Here is a 14,042-nt window from a genome sequence, read left to right as displayed (position 1 = left end):
AGTTATGAAGACATTGTATCGTTACATTAGAAAACATATCCAATGAAATTAATTCACATTTTTTTGTGTTTCTATATATTTCGCTTTATTTTATCAAACTATTAAACAATATTACTAATATACATTTAATAATATTCATACTTATGTTCTTCTAAATATTCGTCAAAATCAATGTCTCATGAGAATGCTCGAGTAATATGTGATTATTTAACCATATGAATGCACATGTAAAATGAATGTTCTTAACCATGTGAATACACAGGTAACATGTGTGTTTCTTATCATTAAAATGTACATTTAACATGTATATTCTTAATCACACGAATGCACGAGTAACATGTGTGCTCTTAACCATATGAATGCATAAGTAACATACTTTTTCTTAACCATATGAATGAATGCACGAATAACATGTGTGTTCTTAACTATTAGAATGCACGTGATAACATGTGTGTTATTAACCATTAGAATGCACAAGTAATATGTGTTATTAACCAAACGAATACACGAATAATATATGTGTTATTAAACATACGAATACACGTATAACATGTTTGTTTTTAACCATTTGCCAAAAAATTATTGTCCCGTGCAAATGCACAGGTAAGTTACTAGTTTTAACATAAAATTAAATGAAAAGTATTATGTATGTTATGTGTTCATGTCCAGTCCAAAATTCAACTAGATTCTCATTTATAAAGAGAGATGCCAAAGAAGCATCCATAGTGTAAGATTCAACTAGATTTTCATTTATCATATTAAGCTAAATGTCAATGATTCATTTCTTAATAACAACATTTACTTAGACGGACAACTACACTTTGAAAAAAATAGGTTCATTACCATAAGGTGATAGGGTAACTATTTCCAGACCATCAGTCACACATTCATTTCTTATAGAAACTCAATGATCGTTGAGGTAAAAGGTTTGCTAATACAATAGTACACCCGAGTGATTTGTAGAAAACTAGAAATAATCTCTTTTTTACTCTTATATGTACCATTCACATAGTGATGAGTTGTACCCGAAAAGAAAAATTAAAGACTTGAACATGTTCTTGATTTGATCCCGAGTGATATATTGAAATATGTTCCTGAATGTAAAGTGAACTTAAATATAATTATTTCCACCAATCAAAATAAATAAATTAAAGAAACAATAATTTATGTTATATATGTTTCTATTTTGCACTCTATTATATATTGCACTTGCAATTTAGAGCAGAACGTGAATAAAAGAAAAATAAAATAAAATCATTTGAAAAGTGAAAAGGTACTATTACAAACTATGTTTGTGTATATATATAGCATTAAGAGTAATGTAATATATATATATATATATATATGAACATATAATAATATTAATATATATACATAAAAGTACCGTTCCCCGTATATATTATATAAGTTAAAGGTTCTGTTTTTGTTTTGATATATATATTTTGCGTTAACATACATATAATATATACGTTATATATATATATATATATATATATATATATATAATGTTAACGCTGAAGTAATTTTGATGTTATATGTAATGTTAATATACATGTATTAAATATGTTATATATAACATTAACACAATATACATAATATATAACTGTCAATATACATATGTATGATTAAGTTATAATTACATTTGAACATTTGGTGAAATTGTATTATGAACATGTATGCAAATTATAATTTATGTGCAATTTTGAGAGTCATATATGTATAATATTATGACTTATTAGATGTTTAGAATTATTGTATGATAGATTTGTTAATCAACGAAGTGATCAAATTTTTATATCATTTAATTCTAAATTGTATGATCATATTTCATTTTTTTTTTGAAATTATTATATGATAGATTTATAATAATTAAAGTGGTCAAATCTTTATGTTTATTTAATTCCAAATTGCATGATTATATTTCATTTACTTATTAATTTGATGAACGATATAACAATTATTTTTTTATGAGTAAATTAAAATTCATTATCATAAGACAGTTAAGAATCGCTGAAAGGTTGATTGTTTGTTCTTATAATCAATGAGCATTATGTTGATAGTGTAAATGCATCATTAGTTATATTTATATATCCAAAGATAGTAAATGTTTCTAATTTATGCATGCATAATTGCTAAATTATGTCTAATGAATATACACTAATGAAGTAACCTGAATTAATTTTGCATGTAACTCAAAGTCTTAACATTTTTGTTTCATTTTATTGATTGCAGTATCTGTTGCTTTGCATTCGCATTTCTCATTAGTTTCAACTTTCAATGGACTTAACTTCTCTGAATGGAGTGAACAAATCCAATTTCACCTTGGAATAATGGATTTGAATTTATCACTTAGAGAAGATAAGCCAAATGCTATTACTAATATAAGCACTGAAGAACATAATGTTCATTATAGAAATTGGGAAAGATCAAACATATTGAATCTAATGTATATGTGAATGAGTATTGCTGGCAATATTAAGTCAGCTCTTCCTAAAACTGAAAGTGCTAAAGAAATGCTAAAGTTTGTGGAAAAGCGTTCCCAAATTGCTGACAAGTCTCTTGCTGAGGCACTAATGAGTACACCATGAAATTTGTTGGTTCTCGTACTATGCATGAACATGTCATTGAAATGAACTATAACCCCTGAAAGATAAATGGAATGTGCATGAATTGCATAATATGTTAGTTCAAGAGGAAACCAAAATGAGGAGCCAAGTAATCACTCTATCAATTATGTTAATCTCAAAGAGTTAGAAAGAAAGCCAGTAAGAAATATGACAAGAAAAGGAAAAGACTCTTAAAGATTAATGAGTCCTATTCTCAAATCTACATGAAAGAATATCATGATAACATATGTCGTTTCTACAGAAAGATTGGACATTTCCAAAAAGATTGTCCAAAACGCAAAGATTGGTTTGAAAAGAAAGGTAAGCATCATACTTATGTATGTTTTAAATCAAACTTAGCAAAAGTTCCTTATAATACTTGGTGGATAACTCTGGATATACTCCTCATGTTTCTAATACTATGCAGGGATTCATTACGACTCGAACTACAAGACCAAATGAAAAATGTGTCTTTATGGGAAATAGAATGAAGGTTCCAGTGGAAGCCATCAGGACTTATTGTTTAATCATTGGCACTGGACATTATTTAGATTTATTTGGAACTCTTTATTTACATAATATATCTAGGAATTTGGTTTCTTTATCTAAACTTAATGTTGTTGGATACTCTTTTAAATTTGATAAAGAATGTTTCAGTTTGTATAAATGTACTTATTTAATTGGTAATGATATATTATGTGATGGATTGTACAAGTTAAATCTTGATAATCTTTTATCTCAAACACTTTTAGCCTTACATCATAACTTTAGAATTAAGCGTGACTTAATTGATGGACATTATGCTTACTTGTGGCATAAACGTTTGTAACATATTTCCAAAGAAATAATGAAAGGATTAGTAAAGAACGAAATCCTTCCGGATTTAGATTTTACCGATATGAATATCTATGTAGATTGTATTAAAGGTAAACAAACAAAACACACAAAGAAAGGAGTCACAAGAAGTACTAAACTTCTTGAAATTATACACATAGACATTTGTGGACCTTTTGATGTTAATTCTTTCAATAAGAAAAAATATTTCGTTAGCTTCATTGATGATTATTCACGTTATTGACGTATCTATTTATTGTCTGGTACATCTCAAGCGCTAAAAGTCTTAAAGATTTATATTACTGAAGTTGAAAGACAAATAGATAAAAAAATGAAAATTTTTAGGTCTGATCGATGTGGCGAGTATTATGGAAGATATGATGAAAATGTAAAACATCCAGATCCATTTGTTAAACTCCTTGAAAGTCGTGGGATATGTACACAATACACAATGTTAGGTACACCACAACAAAATGGTGTATTAGAAAGGCGTAATAGAACATTGTTGAATATGGTTAGGAGTATATTGAGTAACTCATCTTTACCCATTTCATCGTGGATTTATACTTTAAAAACGCCATGTATTTTTAAGTAGGGTTCCTAATAAGGCAGTTCCAAAGACTCCTTTTGAACTATGGACATGAGGAAACCTAGTTTAAGGCATCTGCATGTTTAGGGATGCCCAGCGAAAATTAGAATTTATAATCTACAAGAAAAGAAACTGGATGCAAGAACAATTAGTGGTTATTTCATTGGTTTTATCCAGAAAAATCAAAAGTGTATAGATTTTATTATCCAAACCATACTACAAAAATGATTGAGATTAGGAATGCTAGGTTCATTGAGAACGATGAGATTAGTGGGAGTGAAACACCACGTAAAGTGAAAATTCAAAAAGTAAGGGTACAAGTTCCATTTACTTGTGTCCCTAATAATTTTGTTCCTAGTAATTGAATCAATTAGTAATGATGGAGAACAACAAAATAATCTCATTACTGAAAATGAAGTAGATGAACTTATAATAGAAGAATAACAAGAGATAACATTAAAAAGATCTCAAAGAGAAAGACAATCAACTATTTATGTTGATTATGTGGTTTACCTACGTGAGCCAGAATGTGACATATGAATTGAGAATGACACAGTTACGTTTTCACATGCCATGGATAATGATAATACTGATAAATGATTAAATACCATGAAATATGAGTTAAATTCTATGAAACAAAATGAGGTATAAGACATTATTGAGTTACCAGAACATCCAAAACAGTTGGTTGTAACTGGGTTTTCAAAACCAAACGTGATTCTTATGGTAACTTAGAATGTTATAAGGCCAAACTTGTAGCAAATAGCTATACTTAGAAAGATGGCGTTGACTATAAAGAGACATTTTCACCAGTCTCTAAGAAAGAATCACTTAGGATTTTCATGGCATTGGTGGGTCATTATGATTTGGAGTTACACCAAATTGATGTGAGAATTGCATTTCTAAATGAGGATTTAACAAAAAAGGACTATATGGATCAACCAATGGGATTCATATAGAAAGGAAAAGAACACATGGAGTGTAAACTTATGAAATCAATATATGGACTTAAACAAGCTTCACGACAATGGTATCTTAAGCTTAATAATACTATTGTATCTTTTGGGTTTAAGGAAAACATTGTTGACCGATGTATATACCTAAAGATCAGTGGGAGTAAGTTTACTTTTTTTGGTTTTATATGTTGATAACATCTTGCTTGCAACTAATGATCTTGAATAAGACTAAGATGTTCCTCTCTTTAAATTTTGAAATGAAATATATAGGCGAGACAGGCTATATGATTGGAATAGAAATATTTCGTAATAGATCACAAAGACTTATAGGCTTGCTTCAGAAAGCATATATTAACAAAATTTTAGAGAGATTCGAAATGGATAAATATTCAACATCTCTCGTTCTAATTCAGAAAGGAGACAAGTTTAATATCATACAATGTCTAAAGAATGATTTGGAACATAAACAAATGGAAGAAATTCCTTATCCATATATAGTTAGAAGTTTATTATATGCTCAGCCTTGTATGTGACCAGATATTAGTTTTGCAGTTGGAATGTTAGAAGGATACCAGAGTAATCCTGGTATATAACATTGAAAAGATGCAAAGAAATGTCTGAGATATTTGCAAGTACAAATGATAACATGCTTATAGGATATCGAATCATATCTTGAAGTGATTAAATATTAAAATAAATTTTTTTATGAGATGCATAGATATTCAGTTATATATGTTTATTAATTGAAGGAACTATCTCATGGAAGAGTGTGAAGCACAATGTCAATATTTGTGGCATGCTTTGAGGCCATAGTTCATGTTAAATGGTCACAAAACTTTATTTCATGACTTGGGTCAGTCGACCGTATTGCCAAGCCGCCGAAAATTTATTGTGATAATTTCATAACACTTTTCTAAAAATGACAAATATTTCAAAGGTGTTAAACGTGCAGAGTTGATATATTTTATTAACAAAGAAGAAGTTCAGAAACTCAAAGTCTCAATTGAGCGTATTAGCACTAAGCTTATGATTGCAGACCCTTTGACGAAATGTTACCACCCACAATATTTTCTGGTCATGTTAAAAAATATGGGTATTATATCCACTAATGAATGTTGAACATTATGTTATTACTAAAGTCTCAATGTTTGACACTCCGAGCTCATTAATATCAAAGTTTCTGATTAATATTTTATTTTCACTCTTATGTACACCTTTGGAGAGATTATTAGTACATATGAGTCTTGTAATATAATGAGTTTGAAAAACATACATTGACTATGTGCATTATGTTAGATATATCACATCATAAATTGTATTCTCACATGAGATAAGTCGGAGAATATAATAATACATCTTGTGATATGAAAGGATATACTATTTTGTTTTGAATAGTATAACTCTTGAATTGGAGAGTTGTGAATGAAATGGTAAGACTTTTGAAAATGAGTCTATATATATAGTGTTTGATGGAAGCACTATACTCAATAGAAAAAGACTTTAAACATAGGCTCAATCTCTGCCCAAGAACATTGCTCTATTAGCCATCAATAAGGAAGAACATATAAAGAAAGGAAAAAAGATAAAAGAGTTTTTCTATAAATCAAGGACACCCCACAACAGCTAAATGGAAGATCGTATCACCATGGGTAAAAGTTAGTAATCTATAACCATTTTTATTGCGTGAAAACTAGGAAATCTTAATATCCATCTACACATGACTTCCTTATTAAACTTACATAGCATTCCACAAGAGTAGAAAGTAGTCTCACCACCTTCCCCCCGAACATTCAGGACCTTATGTGGATTGAACATGAACACACAAACATAATACTTTTCATTTAATTTTATGGAGAAAGACATCAACTTAAAATATAAAGAGAGACGCCAAAGAAGCATCGATAGTATAAGATCCAACTAGATTCTCATTTATCATATTAAACTAAATGTCAATGATTGAGGTGAATAATTTGAATGAATTGTGCATCTGAATATGTAACTTCACAAGTCACTTGGAATTGAATCCATGGATATCAATAGGAAAGACTGATGCATTTTGATCCCAATTTATTTTATTTATTTTTCGTTCAATTTATGATTTTTCACAACTAAACACAAAACATTCAATGTAAAAGTTCCATGTAACTAATATTAATTCCTAAAAATCAAATACCAATTCTTAGATAATTACTCAAATACCAATTCCTTGGATATTTGACTGATTAACTAATATTAAGTTCCATGTAAAAGCAATTCATGCATCATTCTCCATTCCTAGAGCAATGATGTATGAAGGAAGATAATTCAGGTTCAATGTCAAATTTAACTTCCCATTTAATCTTGAACCCAAAAACAAGAAATTAGTAGCAAAGTAAATTCATGCATTAAGAACATTATAAACTTCCCAAAAATCAAATAACAATTACAATGGAATCGAATCCAAGAGTACAAAGGTTAGAAGATTACATTTTGAATCCCACAGCAAAATCTAATCACTCATTCTTGCCATTACAACGCTCGAATAATGAAGTTATACAAGGAATAATGTGAAAGAATCGTTTCCATGATTTCAATCCTAATCTCCATATATTTCGTGCCAAGAATTGCTTCAAAAGTGTTTCGATAACCCATCTTTTTTCTAGAATTGCCTATATCAGGCACTAACTGCTACTCTCTCGCTCAAGCTAGAGATTCTCACTTGAGCGAGAGAAGATGACCTTTCCACGCCTGAACACCTCGCTTGGGCGAGGGAGAAATAGTGAGCATCAACTTTTTGGTCTTGAAATAGCGCCTAGGCGACAATCCCTCGCTTAGGCGAGGGGTATTAGTGTTTTCTGTTTTCCTCTGAACTTTGGCTTGAGCAACCATTCTCTTGCTTAGATGAGGCTTGTGTTGTTCAGAAACTTATTCTTCTTTTTTTTTCTTTATTCATCAACTCTTAACCTACAAACAACAACACATAATTAAATTCCTAAAAAATACAAGATTATCGGGAATTGTATGCAATTACATCATAAATCTACACAAAGTGCCCCAAAATCATATACATTTCATTAACATTTTGGAACTTAACAAATTTTCCCAACCTAGAATCTTGATTGTCATCAAGCAAAGTAACACAATGTAAATCAATTCAATACATGTGGTTTTCAAAACAAATTATTCATCTAATCGTGACATCGGCTAGACTCACTTGTTCACAGAGACCTATTTCATGATCAATCATAGTGGACTAAGTTCCAACTGATAACAGAATGCACATACAATTCAAGTCCAAACAGAATAACAAGAATAACTACTCAGTTCTATCAAAGGAACCTCTCTCAATCTCACAGGTTATGTGTTTCCCTCATCTCTTTGTTGGACATAGAACAATTTGACTTTGCCTTTCAGTTTAATCAAGCCATATACACAAGTTCAATCATGTATCTTAAGGACTTCATCAGAGTTATAATGAGGTCTGACTACAAAAACTATTGTTTTTTCTTGGATTAAAAAATGGAGGTAAACCACTAGTGCATACTTACCTTTCCTTCTTGTGTTACCTTTTCGATTTTGTTGTACCATGCTCTTTCCCATCAACCATCTAATTCTTCTTCTTCAATCGACTCTTTTCTTTTGAGTCACTATTTTCTTGCATGATTTATTTTTGACTTGTTTATTTCTTTCCTTTGCTTCATGTTTTACCATTTAAACGCATGGAAGAAGGAATCTTTTTTATTTCACTACCTTCATATTCACAAACTTAATTCCCATTGCCCACCAAGACTCATATGTACTAATAATCTCTCCAAAAGTATGGGGATTGATACATTTCAATATGGCTTAGGTGCATGATTTTTCAGAAAAAAGCTCAAATGGGCTAACAAAAATAAGGTTGATGCTTTATCCAGGTAGGCTTTCTGGCTGTAGTTCAACTATCCTAAACTAAGCCTTAGTCATTTCCATGCTTAATAACATTAAAAAATCAGGCAAAGTTCATTGATGAAATCCGGAAAAGACACTCATCTGTGTTTGGGGTGCACTCACTCACCCGATTATAAGCTTTTGTCATTTGACTAACTGCTCATTATTCAACCTATTCGATCTGTGTCTGAATCAACATCCCGAAAGCAGTCAAACCCAGAACCCCAATCAATCTCAATCACAAAGTCTTATATCACATTTCAATTCATAGGTCTCTAGCACAACTGAACTCATCAAACACATTTAACTAGACACATTTTCATTGACTACATTTGTTACTTAACTTGAACAACAAAACACAAAGTACATAATGAAATTACGCCTACCTCCTAAACATCGATCCTAAGCATACATCATAAATTACAAAGCATAAATAACAAAACAAGTACATAGGAACCAGTTTTAGCCTAAAGGCTCATCAGAGTATGAACTCCATGTCATCATCTTCATGATTATCACCATATGCGGTTGTAACATCTCTAGTGGTTCCAGAAGGTCTTGCCTCCTTCGGATAGATAGGCCTGACCCTGGGCCAAGGAAACTGTTGGGTTAAAGTGTCCACGGAACCCAAAATTGGTTCCCTGAGCTTAAATGCTAGAAAGCAGCATACATCCCTTGCTGTTGATACACATGCAATTGTCGCATGATGTCAGTTTGGAGCTCTATATGCAATGTGAGCTGGTGAAACTGCTCCTGAGTGGTTCCCTGATAAGGTGCTGAATGATGGTTGCGGAGGTGACTGTGGATGAGGAGAACTATCATCTGATGTAATCCAGCCTCCTATTTGCAGAGGTGACGAATGTACTGCACGATGATCAGGGGTTTTATCTTCTCCGTTTTGTTAACCAGAACCCCTTGCTGAGCTCAGAGTTCGGTGATCAATGATGGGAACCTCAAAGATCCATTCTTTCCTCCTTTGACGATTGTCTTGTATATTTCTGTCACGATTATCATAGCCACATCAATCGTCATACCCTTCATGATTGCATAAATGATGCAACAATCAGAAAGGGGAAATGATGACACGTGACTGTTTGGAATCACGTTGTGCAACAAGAATATCATCCAGACTTGGCGGTCATATGCTTCCGATAAATCTGGGGGTTGTCCATCAGGATTAGTTCTAAATGACCTTCCAGGAACACACAGTTGCGCAGTAGTGTCCTCAACAGTGAACATACCATGAATTTTAGGAGCATAAAACTGGCGCAATTCCCCCTCTCGTGCCTCAAAAGGGTTGTTCAGCAAATCGTTGACAATGTCTCTGTCAAACAGGATAGACTTCCCTCGGACCCAAGATTTGTATACAACTTATTCTCCCTCCAATGGGTAAGCATTGGCATAGAGTTCACGAACAATATCGGGGTCAAACTTGTCATTTAGGGTTGTCACTGCCCACCATTTCAACATAGTCAGAGGTATTGTAAAAACAAGATATTCATCTGTTTCCAATTGTACCCTCCTCTGAGGAACGAAAACACAATTGAGGAGTAGGGTATATCGTTCTTGTTTCCCTTTTTTCTTGAAAACGGTCAGGTTATAGTTAGAGGCATGTGAAGTTGAAGCTCCTCTCAACTTCTTGGGAGGGGGTTCTTGTTAGCCACAGTTTTTTTCCTATGAAACACATTGAACATTTTAATCACGCATAAATATCACTGTTATGAGCTAAACTGGGGTTTCCCACTCATAAACCCCAGATTCTTTTGATGATGATACTCATGGTTCTTTTGATGATGATCATCATCAAAAGAATCTAGGGTTTATGAGTGGGAAACCCCAGTTTAGCTCATAACTGTGATATTCATACATGATTATAACGTTCCATGTGTTTTACAAGAAAAAAACCATGTAGCTAACAAGAACCCCCTCCCAAGAAGTTGAGAGGAGCTTCAACTTCACAGGCCTCTGACTAGGATCGGACTGTTTTCAAGAAAAAAGGAAACAAGAACGATATATTATATTCCTCAACTGGGTTGTCGTTCCTCAGAGGAGGGTACAATTGGAAACGAATGAATATCCCGTTTTTAAATACCTCTGACTATGCTAAAATGGTGGGCAGTGGCAACCACAAATGACAAGTTTGACCTCGATGTAGTTCGTGAATTCTATGCCAATGCTTACCTATTGGAGTGAGAATAAGTTTGATACAAATCTTGGGTCCGGGGGAAGACTATCCTGTTTGATAGAGACACAGTCAACGATTTGATGAACAACCCTTTTGAGGCACGGGAGGGGGAATTGTGCCAGTTTTATGCTGCTGAAGCTGATGGTATGTTAACTGTTGGGGACACTGCTGCGCAACTGTGTGCCTGGACGGTCATTTAGCACTAATCCTGATGGACAACCCCCGGATTTACCAGAAGCATATGACCGCCCTGACCCAAGTCTGGATGATATTCTTGCTACACAACGTGATTCCAAACAGTCACGTGTCGTCATTGCCCCTTTCTGATTGTTGCATCATTTATGCAATCATGAAGGGTATGACGATTGATGTGGCTAAGATAATCGTGACAGAAATATACAAGACAGTCGTCGAATGAGGAAAGGATGGATCTTCGGGGTTCCCATCATTGATCACCAAACTTTGTGCTCAGCAAGGGGTTGTGGTTAACAGAACTGAGAAGATAAAACCCTCAATCACCATGCAGTACATCCATCAGAACTGCAAAGAGGAGGTTGGGTTACAGCAGGGTGAATGTTCTCACCATCCACAGTCACCTCCGCAGTCGTCATCCCCATTTCAACAACCATCATTCCCACCTCAACAGCAACAGATGCCTCATTCGACACCTTATCAGGGAACCACTCAGGAGCAGTTTCGCCAACTCACATTGCATATGGAGCATATAGAGCTCCAAAATGACATCAAGGGCTGGTGTATCAGCAACAAGGGTTGTATGCTACTTTCCAACATTTGAGCCCAGGGAACCAATTCTGGGGTTCCACAGACACTTTCACCCAGCAGTTTCCTTGGCCTAGGGTCAAGCCTATCTTTCCGGAGGGGGCAGGACCTTCTGGAACCACTGGATATGGGACTATTGGAGATGTTACAGCCACATAGGGTGATAATCATGAAGATGATGACATGAAATTCATAATCTGATAAGCCTTTGGGCTAAAACTGGTTCCTCTGTACTTGTTTTGTTATTTATGCTTTGTAATTTAGGATGTATGCTTAAGATCAATGTTTAGGATTGATGTTTAGGAGGTAGGCGTAATTTCATTATGTACTTTGTGTTTTGTTATTTGTTGTTCAAGTTAAGTAACAAATGTGGTCAATGAAAGTGTGTCCAGTTTAAATGTGTTTGATGAGTTGACTGTTTTCGGGATGTGGATGTTGATTCAGACACAAATCAAATAAGTTGAATAATGAGCAGTTAGTCAAATGACAAAAGCTTATAATCGGGTGAGTGAGTGCACCCCAAACACAGATGAGTGTCTTTACTGGATTTCATCAATGAACTTTGCCTGATTTTTTATTGTCATTAAGCATGGAATAGCATGGAAATGACTAAGGCTTAGTTTAGGATAATTGAACTACAACCAGAAAGCCTACCCGGATAAATCATGAACCTGATTTTTGTTAGTCCCTTTGAGCTGGATTTTTTTTTTAAATGTATCAATCTCCATACCTTTGGAGAGAGATCATTAGTGCATATGAGTCTTGGTGGGCAATGAGAATTAATTTTGTGAATATGAAGGTAGTGAAATAAAAAAGACTCATTCTTCAACCATGCGTTTAAATGGTAAAGTACGAAGCAAAGGAAAGAAAGAAACAAGTGAAAAATAAACCATGCAAGAAAATAATGACTCAAAAGAAAAGAGTCGGTTGAAAAAGGAGAATTAGATGGTTGATGGAAAAGAGCATGGTACAACAAAATGGGAAAAGGAACACGAGAAGGAAAGATAAGTATGCACTAGTAGTCTACCTCCCTTTTTGAATCCTAGAAAAACCAATACTTTTGTAATCAGGCCTCATTATAACTCTGATGAAGTCCTTAAGATCCATGATTGAATTTGTGTATATGGCTTGATTGAACTGAAAGGCAAAGTCAAATTGTTCTATGTCCAACAAAGAGATGATGGAAACACATAACCTGTGAGATTGAGAGAGTTGCTTTGATAGAACTGAGTAGTTATTCTTGCTATTCTATTTGAACTTGAATTGTGTGTGCATTCTGTTATCAGTTGAAACTTGGTCCACTATGATTGATCATGAAATAGGTCTCTGTGAACAAGTGAGTCTAGCCGATGTCATGATGGGATGAATAATTATTTTGAAAACCAGATGTATTGAATTAATTTATATTGTGTTACTTTGCTTCATCGTTAGTTGGAATTGAAATATCTGCGAGATCCGGGTCACAATTTGTATCGATTAAACAAATCGTTGGAATTCCCAAAGTGATACATTCTCGAAGAGCTGTATATTCTTCCTGCTGATCAACGATTATTACAATATCGGGCAACCCCGTCATATATTTAATGCCGCCTAGATATGTTTCCAAGTGGGATAATTGTCTCTTCAGTACAAGCAAGATTCTAGGTTGGAGGAAATTTGTTAAATGCCAAAATGTTAATGAAATGTATATTATTTTGGGGCACTTGTGTGAATTTATGATGTAATTGCATACAATTCTCGATAATCTAGTAATCTTGTATTGTTTAAGAATTTAATTATGTGTTGTTGTTTGTAGGTTAAGAGATGAGGAATAAAGAAGAAGAAAAAAGAGAAGAATAAGTTTCTGAACATCACAAGCCTCGTCAAAGCGAAGGACTGTCGCTCAGGCGCTATTTCAAGACCAAAAAGCTGATGCTCACTCTTTCTCCCTCGCCCAAGCGAGGGCACCTCGCTCGAGCGAGGTGTTCAGGCGTGGAAAGGTCATTTTCTCTCGCCCGGGCGAGGTGTTCAGGCGTGGAAATGTCATTTTCTCTCGCTCAAGCGAAAGATTCTAGCTTGAGCGAGAGTAGTAGTTAGTGCCTAATATAGGCAGTTTTGAAAAAAAGAGGGGTTATCGAAACACTTTTGAAGCAATTCTTGGCATGAAATATAAGGAGATTAGGATAGAAATCGTGAAAACAATTCTA

Source organism: Lupinus angustifolius, chromosome LG17, assembly GCF_001865875.1.
Source record: "Lupinus angustifolius cultivar Tanjil chromosome LG17, LupAngTanjil_v1.0, whole genome shotgun sequence".
In the NCBI taxonomy this organism is placed as follows: Eukaryota; Viridiplantae; Streptophyta; class Magnoliopsida; order Fabales; family Fabaceae; genus Lupinus; species Lupinus angustifolius.
This window is presented reverse-complemented; position numbering follows the sequence as displayed.